A 19,076-nucleotide genomic window follows, 5' to 3' on the forward strand; every position below is an offset into this window, starting at 1 on the left:
TAACATGGAGAAGCAAAAAACAAAGTGTTGCAGCTTGATCTAGTGCAGCGGCCGCATATCAAGCTATGGCCCCCACTGCCTGTGAGCTTATTTGGCTGAAAAACCTTTTATTTGATCTAGGGTTTCCTAGCAATGAACCTATGTATATGTTCTGTGACAATCAAGTAGCCATGCATATTGCTTCCAATCCTGTTTTCCACGAGAGAACATATTCAAAGTGGATTGCCACTATGTTCGAGCACAAGTCCAATCTAAAGTCATAAACACTCACTACACTTGCAGTCATGATCAACTGGCTGACATTTTTACTAAGTCTCTCCCTACTGTTCAGTTTCTGAGTATTTTGTCCAAACTTGGCTCAAGGAATTCCCACGATCCAGCTTGAGGGAGAGTGTTGGAAGATTGAGAGATTGGAGGTTATCAGGAATCCCATTGACACAATTCTAATCCTTTAGCCAACTAGGTTTTGGTGTTTTACTCAAAGTGCAATACAAAGCTAGGGCTTATTCATTTATCCAATGTGTTTACTTGTGTTGTAATTAACCTAAAATTAAGGAATCATGTTTTCCTTGTTATTGTAAAAAGATTAGGAGTAATTTAAGGAGTGAATCGGAATAGGGTTGAGTGTTGTTCTCCCTAATTCCTTCCTCCTATATATGTCTTCTGTTGTAGTTGGTTTGATGATGAAATATACACATAAAAAATTCAATACCAAGCTTAAACATTTCATGTAAACGGCTCAAAAATCCAGGAAATAATCTGTTAACCTCATTGTCAGCCTCTTCCAATCTCCCATCTTCTGAACCGAATTTTCTAAACCGCGATTATAAAAGTTCTTAAAGAATCTGAGAAGCTCCTTCGCTCCTATACTGTATGGCTGAACATATTATCCCTGCAATATCTCACTCCATAGAAGCTCCTGAATGCAGATTCCTTGAGCACTGGTAGCCAGTACTCATAACGTGAGACCTCAACCCATTCCAATTCTAAGGCAAACAATTCTTCTTGTAATTGAGGACGACCTTCAGCTTGTCATGTTTCATCAAAATAAGACATTCTCTATTTAGCATTCATAACAAATGGGTGTTTCAAGATCTTCTTACACATGTATGTACTGCAAGTTTGACTAAAAAATGTCAAGAACAACTTGCAATCTAGATTAGACAACATCAAAGAGGAAAACCAAAACATTTTCTCCAACGTGAGCGCGAGGTCTCTCAAATCTTGATGTTTGCCCTCTTCAAATTTAATAGTACCAGACAGAGTCATATTTCACCATCTCTTCTAAAGAGGCACCAACATCAATGATATGCTCATATTCTGAGTGATGAGAGGACCAAACTCAAACCAAAATCACTTGAATGCATATTCATTGATTTTGAGAAAGGGGTGAAGGGCTACAAGTTACGGGATTTTATCAACAAGAAGAAGGTATTAAGTAGGGATGTCATATTGGCCGATGCCGCTAAATAAAGTTCAGACAGGTGAGGAAAAGAAAAGTGATGTTGTAGAAGAAGCAACTGAATTTCCTTTAACCAAATGGGTCATTGAAGAAACTCCAGCTCAGTTGGAGCACGAGAAAGTGGAGCATGACAATCGGGTTAATGAGGAAGAAGTAGAAACAGTCACCACTTCGAGCTTAACTGGAGCTATCACCATTGTGGAACCAAGATTCCAGTTTCTCATTCGCTTATTGTCACGCCCCGTACCCGGGGTTGGCGGAACAAATAACCCCGCACCCTGCACGCGAGGAAAATAAAAAAATAAAAAAGTAAACTAAAAACTAAACTTCGCTTATTCCAATAACTTCAAAAGCCTTACAATTGTACGAAAAATAAATAAAATCTATAAATCCTTTAAATCTCTGGTCTAACACAATATCAGCTCCTCAATCACCTGTCTTGCCAAATAACTTATCTGTAAAATAAAAGATGAGCGGTGAGCAACAACCACTGTCGCTTAGTGAGTAGAATATATATTATGCCAGTCAAGCAATGCCGTTTTATACACGCTAGAAAGTATGAGAATAATATCAAGGCTTTTAGCCACATAGTGCCGTATCACATAATCCTTTTACGTGTTCATTATATCATTCATAAATAGTAACTCACCATGTGACCCCTAATGGCCATTCTGTCATGATATGTGCAGTTTATACTCATCCCTCAGATTAATGCAATACCAAAATTCTCATGCTCCATGAACGTCTCAAACAATTCATTGAACATATATATAATAACTTTGAAAGTAGTTCATAAAATTCAACATGCTTGATGAAATAGAGAGATATTTGTTAACAGAAAAATCGCATGATATCTCATGGCTTTTATTTATTAGAAAATAAAAGTATTTTAAAACACATTACATAAACCGCTTACCTTAATAACCAGACTTCAACAAGAGACAAGCCATCTATCAATTGCCGTACACTACAAGAAAAAGGCCCTTTGGCGACACTTTGTTTGCAACAGAGCACACGACCATCACAAATTCTCAATAATACAGCGGGCATGGTGTTTGGGATAAAATTTTTGCGACTCTAGTTTAAGAAATGTCGCAAATGATCACCCTTCCAAAAAATTTCATTTAGCACCTGATTTTTCATTTATCGCGCCCCATCTTCAGAAGAAAGGTATTTCACCGTTTTTAATCTTTATGTAAAGTTACAATCAGGTTGCCCCAAATCAAATCCCCTCTCTGTCTCTCTGATTCGCAGTCGAGCGCCGATTTCCAGTGAAGCTACACTCCGATCCGATCACTTGTTGTATGCTTTCTCTCTCTCTGCTTGTTTCCCGAGAAAAGTTTTGATGAATGAAAAATCCGATTCTGTTTCTTGCGTTTTCTCAGTCGCCAAACAGAAATATCGCTCAGTGTTTCATACTTACGGAATGGTATTTGAGTTCTCTTTGTAAATGAAGCTTTGATTTCTCTTTTTGGTGCCCAGTGCGTTCCAGACGCTGTTTGGGCCCAAAATATCAGTTTGGGCCCAAAATATCAGTTTGGGCCGAGTATAGAATTATTCTCGGCCCAGAAGGCCTTACGACAGGGTTATCAGGGATCGTTTAGTTCTAGATCGGTTAGGTCGTGGGCTTTCAAACCTGGGTTGGTTAAGTCATGTTGCAAGACAAGTCGAATCCTGGTGCAATCAGGAGTCTTGGCAAGATTAATAACCTGGAAGTGAATCCGGCTCAATAAAGGACTAGGTTCACAATTATAGTGAAAATAGGACTGGTTGAGTTAGTGTTTGATCAGGAGAAGAAGTCCTAATCCGGGTAGGTTTTTAACTCGACCTTGAAGGTATCCGGTGCTATAAATAGAAGAGGTTGTACATCGTTCGAACTCCCTTCCAATTCAATACACAACTGCCCTGCGCAAACTCTCTCAACAATTTGAGATTTTTTATTTTCTCTTTTCGCTGACACATCTTCTGTTGGCATCAACAGCACTGTGAAAGCAACCGGTGATATCTTCAGTCGGCATAGATAACTCTGTCGTCGTAGAATCAGTCGATCTCGCAGTGTCTTCCATTGGCATCAACAACACTGCGGCGAGGACGGTTGGTTACCTATCCAAGTCTCGGTCGAGAAAGATTTTCGAATCCTTATTGATTGAGGTTATCTCGTTAGCTTTCTCGACGAAGCGAGGTGTTACAGCCTACTGAGGTTGGCGCATTGTACGCCGAGTTATTTTATGATTGGATACTGTCAAGTAGGATTTAGAGTTCGGCATTCAGACGGCCGAACCACGTTCACTATTAAGACTCATATCTGCTTTAAGTATTTGTGCACTTACACTTTGGTGTCGATTCGGCGTGAGTTTACTATCACGAATACCATCACTGTGACCGAATCCAACGACGACGATTCGTGAACTTCGTAAGAATAGTAGCCTTGTCTTCAGGTTCGAGAACCCAAGAGGCCGAGACGTGTTCCTTCCTCGATCGCAATCGCAAGACGTAGAAGTCAGCCGCGCACCCAACGCCACATTAACAAATTTACTCCTCGGCCGAGCTTGGCCGACGAGTTGGCACGCCCGGCATTCACCGAAGGATGTAGTTAGCTAGATTACTCGGCCTGCGCGCCACGTAGGCTTGGTAGTTTTTAGGGTCAACATTTTGGCAACCCCAGTGGGACACAGTGCTAAACCACGAAGTTCATGCCAATTGAAACACGATCGGTAAAAAAGAAAACAACTATGGGAAAATCAACAGCCGATTTGCTAATTCAAAACATAAGACAAAGTGTGCCACAGGCGCAGAATCCCATTAGTGCCGTGACACCTGAGTCCACCAGTGCGACTCGTCGAGAAAGGGAGGTTAATCTCGGCGATCAATTTTGCGGTCTTGAAATCCCTAACAGGAACACCTGCGTTCTCAATGAAGGGATAATGGAAGATTGTGATGAGGATGGTGGCGAGGGATTTGATCCACCAACAAGACGTTTAGTCGAGGAATCGATAAACTTCATGACGTGATACGCAATACCAGTGAGGCACAAACCAGATTACTTGAAATACTGGTTAGTAAGGTCAGTGACGGTAGGTCTTTCGATCTTGCCCAGCACTTGCCACAAAGAAATAATCTATTACCAATTGCACCGGCCGAGGCAACCCCTGCTCGGCTCAAACCAATTAACTTGGAAAAAGGAGGAGGATCAAGTAGTAGGTCAGACGGATTCGACCAAAGAGTGGAAGCAACACCCGTCGATATGACCGAGGTACAACGGATGATCAATTCGGCCATGAAGAAAGGGTCGAAGTTCCCTAAATTTATACATCCGTATCCAGCTTATGTGGAACAGTCCGAATACCCTAGAGGTTTCAAAATCCCCGGATTTTAGCCTTTTCGCCGGAGAATCATCCTTATCCTCGTTGGAACATGTGGCTCATTTCACCGCGCAATGCGGAGATGTCAATAGCGACTTTCACAAGCTGCGACTGTTCAACTTTTCGCTGACCGGTTTAGCATTTGCTTGGTATATCAACCTCTCACCGAATTCTGTCCAGAGCTGGGAGAAGTTGGTCGAGAAATTTCATGAGCAGTTTTATCGGCCAGGGATGGAAGTGTCAGTGTCCTCGTTAGCAATGATGGCTCAAGCATCCGACGAGTCACAAATGGATTATCTTACCAGATTTAAATCAGCCAGGAATTGGTACCGAGTACCTCTCTCTGAAGTCGAATTCGTCAGACTTGCTCTGAATGGTCTTGACGTAGAATACAAAAAGAAATTCTTGGGGGAAACTTTCGGGATATGTATGAACTAGCCTAGCATGTCGAGCAATATGATTATTTGCTCCGTGAAGAGAAGATCTTGAAAGCTCCATCCAGAGGGACGATCTACAAAAATCCCACTGTCAGTTATGCATCGGCCGAAGGTGAATGTGTTAACGTGGACGCAGCTGAGATAATCATAGATAAGCCATATGTTTGCAAGGCACTGACTCAAATTGACTCTAAGGAAGTTAAAACCCGCTCGACCCTTGAAGAAACAATGAAAATGTCAAAAGTCTATACTTTTGATATTACAAAGGCCGACACAATTTTTGATCAATTGCTATCAGCGAAGATCATCAAACTTCGGCCTGGGCATACCATTCCCAAGGCCAACGAGCATAAAGGAAAGATATATTGCAAATACCATAATTCAAGCAAACATATGACAAATAATTGCGTCGTGTTTCGAGACAACATCCAAAGCTGGATTGATAACGGCAAACTCAGTTTTCCGGAGAAGAAGATGAGTGTTGATACTGACCCATTCCCCACGGCAACAGTAAATATGGTAGATGCTCACCTACCTAGGGACAAAGGAAAAGGGAAAGCAGAGGTCGCTACACCACAACGTTCTCTGAATCAAAATTCTTGGCCACGTTTCAATGCTGATTTTCGTTCAAACAAACCACCTACAGCTCTAACGGGACCCGCTATTGTCAAGCCTATGATAGATTACAGCACTGATGAAGACAGTGGGTCGGCAGTTCTATGCAGCAAATGTAAAGCAAATGTCAACACCGAGCCAAAGGAAAAGTCCTCTCTGCCTATAATGGAACAACCTATAGTCGCAACATAGCAAAAGGTGCTTAACGCAGGCCAACATCAAGGGGTTTTTGATAGGCTCGGTCCTAAAGTATGGGTGGAAGAGACACCTTCAGTCAGACGACGCCTCGATTTTGATGTTTCGTTTTATGACGAAGATTATTACATACGTAATTCTAGCAGCTCGGAATCATCGCAAAGCCAAAAAACTTTCAAACCTCCCGAACCTCGAGACCAGCGTTGGTATACATATCACTCTTCGAAAGGTGTCTACACTGCACTGTCCAAATCCCAGAAACGTCGACACCAAAGAATAGATTGCATGGCCCGCCGACGGGCAGTCCAAGAAACTTCGGTCCCTAAATGGCGGCCGAAGGAAACAGCTGCCAATAACGATGAATGACCATCTCTAACGATTATGACAGAGCTGGTTCAAGGGAAACGGCTGGTCAATCGAGATGTCGAAACCACGTTTGAGGAGGCTGATAAACGGATCAAACTTTTTCTTCGGCCCGGGGAGATGAAGGCACGCTTCGAGCATTTCAGGCAAGAAGTTGAAAGCAAACTGCCTCCGCCAACCACACAAGCACCTTTGATCAAAATTCGATGGAATTTACATCCATCATTCCTTGGGGAGGCCTTGGAATATATGCAAGAGTTTCATAAAAAACATTCGGCCAACAATCTATATGGTTTGCCGAAAGCATGTCAAGATACAATCGATCTTGTCCTAACTTGCTCGGATGCCGAGCGAATTATTCAGAAGACCTCAGATCCAGGATTGAAAGCTAGGTTCCAGCACATACGAGAAGCTCGAGTCCTTGGTTTTGAAGTCGACCCATACACTGATATCGATGCAGCCGACCTTCATTTCTCAATGGAGGACCTTCAGTATTTACTATACTATTTTGAAGTTTTTTCGGTTGTTTCTCTTTTTAGCCTTACGACCGATGAAATAACACGAGTCGCATGGTTGGATGCCTATCTCGACACCAGGGATGCCCGTATAATGTACCAAGAGCAAGCTCGTATCCTGGCACCAATCCCAGGCACACTTCCGATCTCAGACCCACCTGAGGCACCTACGCAGAACCAACAGGCTGCCGAAGAGACACCGCAGGAACAAACCATTGAAGAAGGAGCAGAGGAGTCTCTTGGTACAACTTTGACGGAAGCGGATGCCGTAGTCGGTGACCAGGAAAGAGAAGAGGCTGAAGAAGATGATCGTAACCCGATGGGCCCGTCAGTCCTGGATAACATGGAAATCAGTATGGTCCATGTTTTGCCCGCTGATTTTCAATCGAGCACAGCTCAACTGAATTTCCTCGATGGCGACGTAGTTGCCGAAGAAGTTGGTCACATTGATTTTATAACCATTGCTGAAGTCTAGTCGACAACAAAAGATGACAATCTCAAGGCAGCTTTGGCCGAATTGTTTCCTCGCTCCTCATCGGCTAAACTTCATCATTTGAAGCCGTTGTACGTAACGGCCCATATCGAAAGGTATCCAGTCTCCAAAGTTTTTGTCGACTGCAGAGCCACCGTCAATATCATGCCTGTAAACGTCATGAAGGCATTACATCACTCCAATGACGAACTTATTCCTTCTGGGATCACAATGAGCAGTTTCGTCGGAGAGAAATCCCAAACCAAAGGGGTGCTTCCTTTAGCGGTAAACATTGCCGGCCATAATCACATGATCGCCTTTTTCATCGTCGACTTCAAGATTGAGTATAATGCACTGCTCGGTCGAGACTGGATTCATCAAACCAGTTGTATTCCTTCATCATTATATCAAATGCTCGTCTTTTGGGACGGCAAATCGGTCATTGTTCACCCAGCCGATAGCCAACCCTTCGAAGCTAACATGATCCAAGCACGGTATTATGATGACCACGTCGGCTACATCACCATACATGGTTTCAATGATGAAGGACGGTCGACTCAGATTTCTGTTCAGAAAGTTATCGAGGTTGGCACCGAGACTGTCCACCAGGATTTGGCGAGACTCGGGTTAGCTAACTTCATCCCCGACCCCGATGTTTGACACCGATCGGGAAAAACGTCGGGCCGCGGTTTCATCTACTATGGAACGACTGCTGGCTCATTGGTATACTATATCGAAGCAATCAAATTCAGACGTCAACCTCATAGAGTTCCTCACCGAAAGAGATAATGGTCCTGTCTTATCTCTTGACAAAGTTCAAGCTACCCTGGCCGAGCTCGAAGACAATAGGCCCCAAGTCAAGGACCCATTGGAAGAAATTAATGTTGGGACGACCGATGACCCACGACCTTTATTTATTAGTGCTTTGCTTCCCCAACCTATGAAAGCCTCCCTACTTGAAGAATTCAAAGATTGTTTTGCTTGGAGCTACCACGAGATGCCTGGCTTAGATCGCACTCTCGTCGAGCATGAGTTACGTATTAAACCTGGGTGTAAACCTTTCCGTCAACCACCTCGACGATTCTCGACCGAAGTGCAACTCGGTATTAAGGATGAACTGGTTCGGCTTTTGAAAGCAGGGTTCATTCGAACAGCTCGATACGTTGAATGGTTGGCCAATATCGTTCCTGTTTTAAAGAAAAGTGGTGCATTGCGCATTTGCATCGACTTCAGAAATCTAAATCTGGCAACTCCCAAAGATGAGTATACAATGATGATTTCAGATTTATTAATCGATGCCCCAGCGAATCACGCGATCTTATCTTTTATGGATGGACATACCGGGTACAACCAAATTTTCATTGCCGAAGCCGATGTGCACAAGACTGCTTTTCGTTGCCCGAGGGCACTCGGTACTTACAAATGGGTTGTCATGCCATTCGGCCTCAAGAACGCCGGCGTCATATACCAATGAGCAATGAACACCATATTTCATGATTTAATTGGAACCATCGTTGAAGTCTACATCAACGATGTCGTAATTAAATCTATACGCCAGCAGACACATTTGGATGATCTCCGACAGGCTTTCCTCCGTATGCGTCAACACAACCTCAAAATGAATCCTGCCAAATGTGCCTTCGGTGTGTCAGTCGGTAATTTTCTCGGCTTCCTCATGCATCACTGAGGGATTGAAGTGGATGAAAATAAAGCACGCGCAATCATCAATGCTCCACCCTCAACGACGAAGAAACAACTATAGTCCTTACTCGGTAAGATAAATTTTCTCCACCGATTTATAGCTAACTTGGCGGGTAAAATGAAAGCGTTCTCTACGCTGTTGAATATTAAGGACTCAAATAAATTTGAGTGGAAAGACGAGCATCAGGAGGCGTTTATGCAAATCAAAGTCTCCCTCACAACACCACCTGTCCTTGTCCCACCCCGACGCGGTAAACCTCTCAAGCTATATATCTCGGCGGTCGAAGAGTCCATCAGCTGCCTCCTCGCGCAAGACAACGATGTCGGACGAGAGCAGGCTATTTTCTACCTCAGTCGAACTCTCAATCAACCAGAGATCAATTATTCCGCCGTCGAGAATCTCTGCCTCGCCGTATTTTTCGCCGCCTCCAAGCTTCGGCATTACATGCTCCCATTGGTCACACAAGTCATCGCCCAGACCGACGTCATCCGCTACATGCTCACCCGACCAATCGTAAAAAGCCAAATTGGGAAGTGGACAATGGCGTTGTCCGAGTTTAGCTTGCAATACGTACCCCAGAAAGCCGTCAAAGGCCAGGCACTGCCTGATTACCTTGCTCAACACCCTTCCCCCTATGGTTTTGAGGGCACCGACGTCGAAATCAGCATGATTGAAACATGCGATAACTACTGGACGATGTACTTTGACGGCTCAAGTACTTCATTCTCGGCTGGCGTTGGAATTGTCATTCAATCCCCAAACCACAATCGTTGGTATTTTTCGCTCAAGCTGGATTTTGAATGCACAAATAATCAGGCCGAATACGAAGCCCTTATCATCGGCCTTGGCATCCTTCATGACTTGCGGGCAACCCGTGCCCTCATCCTCGGCGACTCCGAACTCGTGATTAACCAACTTAATGGGTCTTTTCGATGCATGAGTTGTACCCTGGCACCCTACCACATGGTTGCCAGCTATTTGGCCGAATCCTTCGACGGTATTACATTTGAACATATTTCCCAGATCCATAATATCGACACAGACGAATTGGCTCAAATCGCCTCTGGTGCACAACTCCTGGGGGGCAAGCTAGGCCAAGAAATACTGATGTTACGACAGCTATACCCGGCCTTGGTTAACCAGCAAGTTCTCTGACATGACAACGTGATATGCACCAGAGTCATGTCCTTACCTTCGTTGTTAGACCGACAAGACCTTATAGATGTTTGCGTCGTCGAGGTAATACCAGATGATTGGAGAAAGCCCATTATGCAGTATCTTGACAATCCCAATGGCAAACACAGTCGCAAGACAAGAGTTCACGCCACAAACTATGTCACGTATCAAAACGAGTTATACCGAAAGGGTGAGGATGGTCTATTACTGTTATGCCTCGGCCCCCAAGAGGGTGCTCAAGTAATCACAGAAGTCCATGAAGGGGTTTGCGAAGCTCATCAGTCCGGACGAAAAATGCGATGGTTGGTTCGACGACACGGCTATTTTTGGCCAAGAATATTAAAGGATTGTATCGAGTTCGCACGAGGGTGCATATAGTGTCAGATTCATGGTCCTATACAACACGTCCCGACCGAGTCATTACATTCGGTCACTAAACCATGGCCCTTTAGAGGATGGGCCATGGACGTAATCGGTAAAATCACACCATCTTTTGGGGCTGCCAAGTACGCATGGATACTGGTAGCAACTGTTTACTTCACTAAGTGGGTCGAAGCAAAATCATATGCCGAACTAACGTCTAAAGAAGTTTATGACTTTGTGGAAGAACACATTGTGACCAAATTCAGCGTACTAGAAACGATTATAACTGACAATGGCACAATCTTTACCGTCGAGAGGTTTAAAGAATATACGGCAAGTTTGAAAATTCAGCTTAAACAGTCTACACCATATTATCCACAAGTAAATGGGCAGGCCGAGGCAAGTAACAAAGTGTTGATCGGCATTCTCGAGAAAATAATAAAAGAGAGGCCTGACATGTGGCATTTAAAGTTAAATGAGGCTTTCGGGGCATATCGAACATCGCTCCGATCGACGACTGGGACAACCCCGTATGCATTAACCTACGGACACGACGCAATGTTACTAGTCGAGCTAAGCATAAATTCGTTACGAATAATTGAACAGAGTAGTCTGTTCAGCGCCGAATATAATCAGTCCATGAGACAGGAGTTAGAAGACTTAGAAGAAGCGCGACTCGATGCTTATAACTTGCTAGTGGCACAAAAACAGATTGCCGAGCGAGCATACAATCAAAAGGTCCGACATAAAACATTTGGCGAAGGAGAATTAGTTTGGCAAACGGTGTTGCCCGTAGGAATTAAAGACCCTAAGTTCGGCAAATGGTCGCCGACTTGGGAAGGGCCTTTCGTCATACATAAGGTTCTCAGCAAAGGCGCATATTATCTTAGAGACCGGACTGGTTTAGTTCACAAGTTGCCAATCAATTGGAAGTTTTTAAAGAAGTACTATCCGGTCACATGGGAAATGCGGGAATAGAAATTCATTTCATTAAGATCGATAGAAGAATACACAAATTGAGTTGGTCGATCAATTTACATTTAAATAAATTCAGGGCGAAGAAGGAAGAAGAGTGCCGAGAAGAGCCTTAAGTTCCAACCACCTCACCTTGCCCATTATGACCTCGGCCTGCCGGTTTTTCTTGTCCATCTTCAACTGCTCGATTCGTTTTGCGCTTGCTGCATACTCAGTCAGACAATCTTTGCCGCCTGACTCGAAGTCTTTCACAATCTCAGAAGCAATAGCCGATCTTCGTTTTGTCAGTTTGACTATTTGACGATCGAGGTCGGCTAAGGCTTCCCCTTTCACCTTTAAAGCATCAATCTTCGGACGAAGAACGTCTTGGACGGCCATGGCAGCTTTCAGATCTTGTTCATCCCGAAGAGCGTTCTCAAAGACACTAAAAGTCTCCTGAACTCGCTTAAAGGTAGACGACGCTTGAACGATGGCTTCGGCGCTCATTTGACCATCTGCGCCGAGGTCGTTTAGGCAGGCACCCAATAAATCGAGGCCTTTGCGTTCAAGGACTTGCGGCGTAGAGAGAGACAAAACTTCTTGCACCCGAACTAGAGCAGTTGAATTGGTGGGGTCAGTTTTAGGGGCCGAAGGGCCAGCCGCTCCAGTAGTACTTGACATGAGGGCTTTGAACTCGACTTCCCATGAAGCCTGCACACAAAAATCAGTTTAAGCTCAAAGAAATCACAAGAAAGGTAGCAAGAAGGTTTTGTTTTTTAAACCTGCCTAGAGGAGACTTCAGCCATGTCTTCAGGATCGTTGCTCGAACCTAAAGAACTTAATGGCCGAGCCCAGTATCTTAGATTGCTTCTCAGTTCACGCAGCTGATGGAGGTTATCTACGTTCGATGGTCACTGAGGCGGCTAAGACATTTAGCATTTTCCTGGTTTAGAGTTCTATGGCAAAGAAATAACCAAAGAAAGGAAGTGGCTTCCTGCGGAGGAATATTGAGGTCCTGGTCCTGCGGATGAATGGGCGTTTTCACCGTCGCTTCTGGCTCTCCTGCAGGTCGTTTGCCACGGTCGGTCGTAGAAGGGCCGACTTGGACAGCCACCTCGGACATTGGAGGAGGCACCTGACATTTAGTATTTTCCTGGTTTAGAGTTCTATGGTAGAGAAATAACCAAGGAAAAGCGGTAGGGGGTACTTACGAAGGCCGAAGTGGCTTCCTGAGGAGAAACATTAAGGTCCTGGTCCTGCGGATGAACGGGCGTCTCCACCGCCGTTTCTGGCTCTTTAGCAGGTCATTTTCCATGGTCGACCGTAGAAGGGCTGACTTGGATAGCCGCCTCGGACACAGGAGGAGGTGGATGGCGGGGTCGAAAGCGACTCGCCAGTGGAACCTCGTCGCTCCCGTCGCTTTCTTCCAAAACGAAGGCCTAGGGTTTTGGATTTTCAAGATAAGTTCCCTCGGTCACAAGAACTGCCTCTTCCAGGACAGGTGCAGCTTCGACCGGTGGAACAACAACTAGTTTACCGACTTTAGAAACAGGCCGTACTTGGATTGTTTCTTCGGCCGGAATTGGTCGTTTCTCAACCAAAGCTTGGGTGATGGGGGAGAAGGGGAAACACTGGGAGTCGTCGCCCCCGTAGTTTGACTGGAGATAACGTGAATCTCCCGTTCCCTTTTCTTCGCCAGCTTTTTAACCCGTTTGGCGGGCTGAGGAGCTTCGATGGCCAGCTCAGCCTCTTGACCAGGCCGTTTGCTCAACACGGCCTGCACAGCGGTTTTAGCCCTCTTAGAAACAACCGATTTTTTCTCGGCTGCAGCCGCAGTGACCACTTCCACCTTTTTCAATGGCCGACTGCCTGGGAAAGTAAAAGCAAATCAGCAAAGCGGATCAGTAGTTCAAAATTGAAGGAAAAAGGTAGAAATAAACCGTTACCTTGGGGTTGGGGGGCAGGAGCCTTCTTAGGTCGATTATCGAAGATTTTGTTCAGAACGGTTTCGACCGAAACACCAAAAAACTGTTAGGTATACTCTTCCCACCAATCACCAAAAGTGTCAGTGCAAAGAGGTTCTGGAGTGACCGGTCGAAGATGGAATTTTTGGCACCGCTCTTGGAACTCTTTTTTGGCGTCATTGCATTCCTTCTCTGAAGAGCCGGGTTCGCGTCCGCGGCTTAGGACGGACCGTGAGGAGAGAAGAGGGACTAGGCAACCTTGGAGGTAACCAAGCTGCCGAGCGAGGAAGTTGGGATAATACACTTCCCAACTCGCTCAGCGACCCTCACAGCTAAGAGGCAGGTCGCAGGTAAGTACGAAAGACCACAAGGATTGACGAAGGTCAGCATCTTCGTCCGTGCCCCACGCTGATGTAGGAAGTCTGATTGATGAAGGGTATTCTCGACGACGACAAATCAAGAACTTGTCATCAGAAAGGTCGTCAAGAGCGAAAAAGTATCTGAACACTTCTTCGGCTTGGTGATGGGGGATTGGCCGAAAAGCCAGCTGAGGGCCGAGCGCTTCCTTGGGCGAGAAATCAACAATCGTTGGCCGAAGAGGAGCAAAGTAGACCTGCAGCCAGAGTTGGAAGACCCAGAGAGGACCATTCTGCTGCGGATCGATCTTATCTAGGGTCGTTTCGGCCAAGCAGCGTAGGAGATGGGCGAGAATGGCCGGGCTGAATGCTAGAGTGTAACCGCTAGCTAGGGCTTCGCCCACTGGCATATTCTCGACCAGACACTTATTAGATTTGGTACAACAGATAAATTTGTTGTACCAATAGAAGAGGAAAGCCTCGTGTTCTCCTTCTCGCAGAGCCTCTTCTCCTCGGCCGGCAAAATGAAGATAGAGGGTGTTATAGTTGAAGAAGTTTTTGTGAAGCTTGTGAACCTCCTCTTTCGAGGGTGTTTGGCCTTCACCGCTTAGCATCTCAAGGGCCCGTTTGTCGAATAACGCCTTCAAGTTAAGGTTCGACGGGTACCCAGAGAGAGCAACGTCGATTAGGATTCCAGTCGGGGAAGTCCCCAAGATAGCAGAAAGATCAAGGATGGTGAGGCCAATGGGGCCGAGAGGGAGGACCATGGTGTTGGTAGCCGAACACCAGAAGCATAAGGCCGCTAGGAGGAGCTCCTTGTCCAAGATGACCTCTATGGATGAGAGGTGAATGGCGTCGTAGATGCCGAAGGCTTTCCATTGCTCGCCGAAAAGCTTTTCCATTCGTACAACCCAGGCTGCCCAGGTTGTAGTGGTTGAGGGCCAAGAGCCTTGAAGCTTTGCCACATCCCACTTCAACCATTCAAACCCTTGTAGCAAGGGTGATAGGCAGTGCTCCTGGAGAAGTCCAGTGATAGTTGAAGGTACTGCCGCTTAAAAGAGAGGACCCAAGATTTTATGGGGGGTGCTCATGTCACTTTCAAACCGTATGGTTTTGATCGAACTTCGATCAATAATTTTTTGACATTGGTCACATTCCTTGGAAAGCTTGGATATGAAGGAAGCCATTGTAAAGGGGTTAAAGAAAAAATGCGACACGAAATGAGTTTTTCTGGGTTGGGAGATTTGAAGACGAAGATCTGGAAGGAGGGGATGCACTGGAGAGCGATGGCAAGAATTTCAGAAAATTTGAAAATGTAAAGTACAAATGAGAGAATTTCGGTATTTATAGAATGGTGGAAGGAAGGGCAATCATTTGAAATTCAAAATGAAGGGTAAAATCAACCGAGAAATTCGCTAATCATTATGAACATTTAGAAAATCCAGTTGAGAAGACCGAAGGTTTCGTGTTTCGGGGGATGCACGATTACGTGTGGCGGCGAGATTTATGGTGAAAGACGTTTTGGCGTCTGCACGATGCTGAATGGTTCGCAGATCAAGGCGACATGGTTGTGTTCAACAACAAGGTCATGATTGTATGACAGTTCAGGGAGCCACACGCTTTAAACGTCATTATTAGGGATTAGCCGTATAAAAGGATGCCACGTGGTGTATTGGTTAGCAGGATCAAGATCGTGTAATCGTGCTCAATAAATGCACCTTGGAAATAGAGTATTTGGATTGTGAGTGTTAATTTCGCTTCTTCAAGGTCGGAGCTCGACCAGAGGATTCAGGCCGAGGAACTCAGAAGCGAGGGGGCAATGTTTGGGCCCAAAATATCAGTTTGGGCCGAGTATTGAATTATTCTTGGCCCATAAGGCCTTATGACAGGGTTATCAGGGATCCTTTAGTTCTGGATCGGTTAGGTCGTGGGCTTCCAAACCTGGGTCGGTTAAGTCATGCTGCAAGACGAGTCGAATCCTGGTGCAATCAGGAGTCTCGGCAAGATTAATAACCTGGAAGTGAATCCGGCTCAATAAAGGACTAGGTTCACAATTATAGTGAAAATAGGACTGGTCGAGTTAGTGTTTGATCAGGAGAAGAAGTCCTAATCGGGTAGGTTTTTAACTCGACCTTGAAGGTATTCAGTGCTATAAATAGAGGAGGATGTACATCGTTCGAACTCCCTTCCAATTTAATACACAACTGCCCTGCGCAAACTCTCTTAACAATTTGAGATTTTTTATTTTCTCTTTTCGCTGACACATCTTCCGTTGGCATCAACAACACTATGAAAGCAACCGGTGATATCTTCAGTCGACATAGATCTGTCGCTGTAGAATCAGCCGATCTCGCAGTATCTTCCGTTGGCATCAATAACACTGCGGCGAGGACGGTTGGTTACCTATCCAAGTCTCGGTTGAGAAAGATTTCTGAATCCTTATTGATTGAGGTCATCTCGTTAGCCTTCTCGGCAAAGCGAGGTGTTACAACCTACTGAGCTCGGCGCATTGTACGCCGAGTTATTTTATGATTGGATACTGTCAAGTAGGATTTAGAGTTCGGCATTCAGACGGCCGAACCACGTTCACCATTAAGACTCATATCTGCTTTGAGTATTTGTGCCCTTACACTTTGGTGTCGATTCGGCGTGAGTTTACTCTGACGAATACCATCACTATGACCGAATCCAACGACGACGATTCGTGAACTTCGTAAGAATAGTAGCCTTATCTTTAGGTTCGAGAACCCAAGAGGCCGAGACGTGTTCCTTCCTCGGTCGCAATCGCAAGACGTAGAAGTCAGCCGCGCACCCAACGCCACATCAACAAATTTACTCCTCAGCCAAGCTCGACCGACGAGTTAGCACGCCCCGCATTCACCGAATGACGTATTTAGCTTATAGATTACTCGGCCTGCGCGCCACGTAGGCTTGGTAGTTTTTAGGGTCAACACGTACTAAAAGAAAAACTTATTTTGGTACGTTTGATTTTCTGCGATTTAAAAATATTTTAAACTATTTTGGAAAGAAAATATCTTAAATCGTAGATAATTATTGCTAAATTGTAGTGTTATTGTGAAAATAAATTGAATCTAACCAACTTTTTTTTTACAATTATCTCTAACGGAGGAGAGTGTAATCAAAATGCTAGATTATATGAAATTTGTTACAATGTAATGTGCATATAGCACCAAAATTATGACAAAAAAAAGTTTAATCAAATCACTAAAGGGCATGGATGTTTGATCTAAAAAATTCAAAACTAAGGCACCTATATCAAAAGGTCCCTTTTTTATTTTAACTTGAGACCACTTATTTGCGATGCATAACCTACTATTGCAAACCCGTAGTAAATAGTATTTGCGATGCACTCAAAGCATGGCATATAATCGATCAAACATTTACGATACCACTTTGTTACGACACATTACTGACTGTCGCAAGGCCGTCGTTAAAGGGCTATTGCGATGCGTTTGGCTACTTTTGCGACGCGTTTTGAGCGTCCCATAAGACCCCTTTTTTTGGAGTGATATATCGAACCATAGCTCCCTCTTTTTATTTCTTTTTCTTTTTCTAGCTAAACATATAGATGTGTGTGTGTAACAAACACCTTAGCACCTTGCATGCATTGCATGCAAACTAGCCAATTCGCTGCACATATTGAACAGAAACATTGCTCCTATTTATAGGTTCGGGAAGCAGGCATCAACTTAGTTCCAATTGGATGGTTTTGGCGGTCTCATATGCAAGGATAACCTGGTGTCCTAAAGGCCTTCCACGCAGCCACTTTTTTATGAAGACGAAGCAACCTATACTTCTTATTCATCAAACCTATAATCACACGTGTAAGAAATATAAGTGACTAAGCACTTGTACAAACAAATAAATAAAATAAAAGCACTTAAACATATTCACCCTTGCTGATAGACCCGGCAGTTTCTGACACGACACGAAAACGATAGGAAAATAACGGGTTTCGGGTCAACACGATAACTTATCGGGTCATTATCGGGTGATCCGTTAAGAACCCGTTAATAACGGGTTCTTAAATGGTATACACGCGGGTAACCCGTTTCGACCTGTTAAGAAAAAATTTATTTTGATAATTTTAAAGTTTAATTACTAAAAGCTTTATTATAAAATACAAAGCCATATTAATATATGCAATATATTTTATATTAAATATATAGTTTTGTATTATTATTCTATATAAGTTTTTAAAAAAAAGTTTTAGTCATTATTTATTTTTATTATGAGAGTTCCTTATTATCATTACTAGGATAAATTTTACTTAACATGTTGTTGTCCAAAATTAAAATAAACTAATATAGTATGTGTATAGGCAAGAACTAAGAAGACATACATACAAGTATGAAAAATATGAAAGAATATATAAATACTCGTGATTCATCATTATTCCTCCACGAGTAGATAATAGTTACACTTACATTATCGTTTAGATTTTTAAAATCCTCCAAACCTTCATGAATAATGTTTTTTATTTGAGGGCAAAATTAATAATTAATAATAATTATTGTAGAAGAGTACAAAATGTAAAAAATAACTATACAATCAATCACAGTGACAAACTTTACAACTTTCATGAAGGGGTCAGCTTCGAAATCCAACACTATAATTCATAAACCTTAAATTTATATTTAACCGTCGATTGCCATTTAGGCTTTATTCTTCTTACTAAATTTCATTTTTAAAATTTTCATTTTTGAAAACATAATCATCTGGCGGATGTAAGAAAATGAACAGTTCAGATCTTTGATATCACGTTTTGATATTTACGGTTAACTGAAATATGAGTCGATGTCATATAGTTTGTAGAAACTTTATAAACATCAAGCTATATTTTCACTAACCGTAAAACTCTGAATATAATATAAACGATCCAAACCGTTCATCTTCCTTCATCCTCTAATAGATCAAGTTTTCAAAAAAGAAAATCTGAAAAAACAAAATTTGATGAGAACAATGAAGTGTAAATGTAAACAACAATCAACGGTTAAATTTTGATCAATGATTTATATGATTATAGTGACGAATTTCGAAGTTAAGCTCTTCATGAAAGTTGTAAAGATTGTCATTACGAGCGTTTATATATTTTTTTCTATATTTTTTTACACTTCTA

The sequence above is a fragment of the Malus sylvestris genome, chromosome 14, assembly GCF_916048215.2.
Source record: "Malus sylvestris chromosome 14, drMalSylv7.2, whole genome shotgun sequence".
NCBI lineage: Eukaryota > Viridiplantae > Streptophyta > Magnoliopsida > Rosales > Rosaceae > Malus > Malus sylvestris.